Source organism: Apium graveolens, chromosome 8 (assembly GCF_009905375.1).
Source record: "Apium graveolens cultivar Ventura chromosome 8, ASM990537v1, whole genome shotgun sequence".
Lineage (NCBI taxonomy): Eukaryota > Viridiplantae > Streptophyta > Magnoliopsida > Apiales > Apiaceae > Apium > Apium graveolens.
This window is the reverse complement of record NC_133654.1, coordinates 239,552,571-239,558,186: the sequence shown is the minus strand read 5'-3', so window position 1 is coordinate 239,558,186 and position 5,616 is coordinate 239,552,571.

Here is a 5,616-nt window from a genome sequence, read left to right as displayed (position 1 = left end):
ACCATAAGAGCATACAGCTTCATCATCTCCTCATCAGCATCAGTCTCAGGCAAGCTTTCAGAATCTGAGTCATCATCACTCTCAGAACTTGATGACTCAGTATCAGACTTTATGAAAAGAGCTTTACCCTTGTCTTTCTTTGAGGAAGCTGCTTTGGGGAATTCTTCTTCAGCCTTAAGAGCAACTGTCCTTGACTTTCCTCATTTCCTCTTGCTTCTTTGTTCCATCTCCAGCTCATGAGTCTTGAGCATTCCATAGATTTCGTCAAGAGTTGTTTCATCAAGATTGTAGTTGTCTCTTATTGTCGTTGCCTTCAAATCCCAGCATTCAGGAAGAGCTAACAGGAACTTAAGGTTTGAATCTTCAAGATCATACTCTTTATCAACCAATGACAAATCATTCAAAAGTTTGACAAATCTATCATATAAATCATTCAATGACTCATTAGTCTTTGAGTCAAAGTGTTCATACTCTTGAGTGAGTATTATCTTCATGTTCTTCTTAATTGTGTCAGTTCCCTGACACCTTGTTTCCAGAGCATCCCATATCTCCTTAGCAGTCTTGCAGTTGATTACCCTGTTTGACATTACATTATCAATGGCACTATGCAGTAAGTGTCGTACCTTAGCATCCTTAGCAATTGATGCTATGTCCTCAGCAGTATAATCACTCTTCTCCTTTGGTACGGTCTTTGCTGCTTCACCTGCAACTACAACTGCGAGTTTGGTTGGTTTGTGAGGACCTTCCTTGATTCTATCCAGGTATTCTGGATCTGTTGCTTCCAGGAACATGGTCATCCTTACCTTCCATATGGGATATTCAGATGGTCTCAGTATGGGGACTCTGATGGTCTCATACCGACTCTGAATTTGTGTCTTTGGTGGTTCCTCAGTTGTGGTAGGCTTAGTTGGAGTTTCTGTGTCCGACATGATTGTGTTTGGATCTTTAACTGTATGTAAGTTAACAGATAGGCTCTGATACCAATTGTTAGGTCACACACACACACTGTAGAGGGGGTGAATACAGTGTATAGTACACTCAAATCGAACTTTAAGAACTTAAGTAACTGAAAACAAACTTTATTGAAACAATAAACTCTGTTACAGTATGAAACTGTTACCTCTCAGTGATGAACAAATATCACGAGAGCTGCAAGGGTTACAATGAATAATCTTTTCTTATAATGATAACACTTATAGTGTAAACCCTATGTCTGTGTTTATATACTACACAGTTACAAGATAATCGCTAATTGATATGGAATATAATTCTGCTTCCTAAAATATATCAATCAGATATCTTTTCTTCCAAGTATTCCATTCTTCATGGAATTCCTTCTTCATGCATATCTCTTCTTATGTTTATCTCGATCTTCTTTCCTTTAATCAGCTACTGTCCTTATTTGATTGTCCTTCAGCACTTAAGTTCTGATATCTATCTTCTGATGATTATCTCCTGATAATATAAGTACTGATATCCTTAAGTCCTGACTTCCAGTATAATTACTGATCAACAGTTAAGTACTGATTTATCCTGTTCACGTAAGATCTGAAAGCTAAACATAAAACATATTAGCCATGACATTATCAAATATATCTAACAATAATTTCTATCAATGTTGGAGAACTATTTCCAGGCAAAATATATTTAGTTCAAACATCGTTATTGATTTGATTTATCAACATTAGTTTCAGAGTCGTGAACATGAGTCTTATCTAATTCACGATAAAACTCGTTTTTTTCCCATCCATTCTTTTATAATATTATAGAAGATAATTATGTTAAAATAATAAATTAATTAAGTTATGCAAATATGTAATATCAGCGAGTATCGTCCGAGTACCAAATTTTTAATATTTTGTCTATCATAATATAGTAAGTATAATTTGATAAATAGATAATCAATATCCAATTCTGAAAATGGCCTGGATATTGTGACGGGTGATAAGCAACAACATAACCAAAAAAACTTGGCATTGGCAGGACATGCATTTCAGGCCCACCAGCCACAATGAGTACTTTATTTTGGAACTATAGAGGCTTGGGCAGTCCTCGTCTAGTTTAAGGTTTACCAGACCTAGTCTAGTTGAAGAAGCCCTTGTTTATTTTTTTTAATGAAGATTATGGTGGAGCATAAAATAATAGAAGGTATTCGAGCTAAGATGAATTATGGAAGTCTTTTCACAGTAGCTAGAATAAATCATGGAGGAGGGATAACACTTATGTGGAAACATTTACCTAGTATTAACATAGGATCATCATCACAAAACTTTATTGATGCAGAAGTCAGATTAGAAAATGTAGTTCCTCGGCGCCTTACATGTTTTTATGGGTTTCCGGAGAGGACTAAGCATCGCGATTCTCGGGAGTTAATAAAGGTTTTGGCAGCTCAGTCTTCTCTACCATGGGTTATTCTGGGGGACTAAAACGATTTACATAGAGCAGAGGAGAAGAAGCGCAAACATAAACATCCTAACTGGCTACTTAATGGCTTTAGGGATACAATCTTAGAATGTGGAATTTTAGATTTTCCTATGGAAGGTTATTCATATACTTGGAAAAAGAATAAAGGTACATAGAGGTGGGTGCAAGAGAAATTGGATCGGGTGTTCGTGAATGAAGATTGGAAATCGCTTTTTCCTTCAACTAAGGTACAAAATCTCATCGCTCCGTCTTCTGATCATACTGCAGTTTTTCTTCAAGTAAGTGTGTGAAGACCAGTTTCTAGGAGTTTTAGATTTTGATTTGAAAATTGTTGGCTTAAGGAATATCGGTGTAGTGATATTGTTATGGAAAGCTGGAAAAAATGGAGAGTTTAGATATCAAGCAAAGAATTGAGATTTGTGCATGTAAATTAAGAAGTTGAGGTGAGAGACTAGCAAGGGATTTCAAATACAGATTGAGGAAAAGTAGAGAGAGGATGGATCATTTTCGAGATGGGGAAGACGCTTTTTCACTGCAATATTTGAGAAAGGCTGAGACTGAGTATTCAAAGATTCTAGCACAACAAGAGGATTTCTGGAAGTAAAGGGCTAAGCAGTATTGGCTGCAAGTTGGGGATAGTAACTCTGAGTAATTTCACTCGTATACATCATCCAGAAAGAAGAAAAATCACGTTGATCGGCTAAAGAATAAAGAAGGAAATTAGGTGAACTGGTTTATGGGTCTGGATAATCTCATTCAAGAATATTATACTAATTTATTTAAAGCTAAAGGTATTTTGGTGGATAATGTTCTGTAGTGTATCGGGGAGCGAATAACCACGTATCAGAACGAGGTTCTATCTCGAGTTTTTAAAGAAGATGAAGTCAAACAAGCAATCTTTGATATGCATATGTATAAGAGTCCGGGACCAGATGGCATGAATCATGATTTCTACCAAAAGTTTTGGAATATTGTTGGTAATGACGTGACTAAGAAAATGTATTTGTATCTTAGAAATGGTAATTATTCCGAGAAATCTTAACGATACACTAGTAGTGCTTATTTCGAAGAAAACAAAGCCAAAAACGATACTGATCTAAGGCCAATCTCTCTATGTAATGTAGTGATGAAAATAAGATCTAAAATGCCCACAAATCATTAAAAGGGTTGTTTCCTAGTATAATCTCTGAGACACGGAGGGCCTTTTTCCCGAGGCATCTCAATATGGATAATGCAATTGCAGTTTTTGAGGTAAATCATTGGATGCACATGAAGAAAAGAGGTAAAACAGGTTACTCGACCCTCAAGATCGATATGAGTAAAGCATATAATAGAGTGGAGTGGGATTTTATTTTGGGTGTCATGAGAAGAATGGGGTTTGCTGATAAATAGTGTAAGTGGATTTATTTGTGCATGTCAACATTTTTTTATAAATTTGTGGTTATAGGTAATGAGGTAAGTCCAATATCTCCAAGTAGAGGTTTACATCAAGGAGACCCTATCTAGCCTTATCTTTTTCTGATTTGTGTTGAAGGGTTATCTGCTTTAATTCACAAAAAACAAGTAAATTAAGTTATCTATATGTGTAAAATTATTAATGGTGCGCATGTGATCACTCATTTATTTTTTGCTGATGACTACTATTTGTTTTTTCGTGCCACTCTGAAGGAAGCGGAAAGTATAAATGATTTCCTTATTCTCTATGAAAGAGCTTCAGGTCAACAAATAAGTCTGTAGAAATTAGCTTTCTTTTTTAGTCGAAAGACTCTAGACTCTAAAGCAGCAGCTGTTAGACAGATTCTTCAAGTGCCTATCTGAATTCTGAAATGATTTGATGTATCTGGGCCTTCTAAAAACTATGTTTAGTAATAGATGAGAAACGTCCAGATATGTCAAAGAGAAGATTTGGAATAGAATTCAAAGCTGAAAAGGTAATTCTATATCTCGGGGAGGGAAATAAATCTTGATAAAATTGTTGGTGCAATCAATTCCTTCGTATATAGAAAGTGTATTTTTCTTCCAAAAAACCTCTGAGATGACATTGAAGCTCTAATGAACAGGTTTTGGTGGCTCTCAGACATGGATAAAAGAAATGGAATTAGATGGATGTCTTGGCATAAAATGTGTCATCCTAAGAAATACGGAGGGATGGGTTTCAAATGAATACATGAGTTTAATTTGGCCATGTTAGGCAAGCTATCCTGGAGGATCTTAAAAGAACCCAACTTGTTCACTACAAGGCTTTTGAAGGCTCGGTACTTTCCGATTTGCAATTTTGTTAAAGCCAGGTTGGGTAATAATCCAAGCAGCGTTTGGCTGAGTATCATGGAAACACAACAGGTGATCTGTAATGGTAGTATGAGAAGGATAGGGTGTGGGGAGACAGTTAACATATGACAAGATCCTTGGTTGCCAAATTCTATGCATAGGAATATCACATCTCCTATTATTCAAGGTTTAGAGGATGTTATGGTTAGTAATCTTATGGTGACTGATAAACGAGAATGGGACTTAAATATTTTAAGGGATTTGTTCAACAAAAATGATATTCAACAAATTTTAAGAATTATGTTGAGTTGTTCTAGGATGGAAGACTCCTGGTTATGGATTACAGAAGAGAGTGGTGTTAACTCGGTGAAGAGTGCGTATCGCATTTTCTGTCAGGACTATAATGGTCAGTGTAACGCCCTCCAAACCCAAGGTATAAATATGGGGGTTACTTACTAATTACTAATCTTGTACAAACCTGTATAATAATTAAGCATATATATATATATATATATATATATATATATCTAACCCCTTGATTACTAACCAAGATCTTTTTAGGTTAAAGTATGAAAATAAAAACCCCATTCTAATTTTATTACAAGCCAAGTTTAAAATCTCACAAAACTCTCTTTATTACAAATCATTGTTTAACAAGTTTTAAACTACATTCATCTTTATTCAAACACACACATTATCAATCTACACTATACCTGCTTGGGTAACTCAAAGCTTTCTTCCTGAATCAGGATCAACACTTTTGGTATTAGAGGGTCCCGCAGCTTGACTCGTCTCTTTACCACGCGAGTCCTGATAGGTTTCATTTTCCTTCTTAACTGAAAATAATAAGGTGGATAACAACAAAAAGGGGGTGAGCCATAAGTTGCTCAACAAGTTCACAATATATAAACAATGTAATAATAA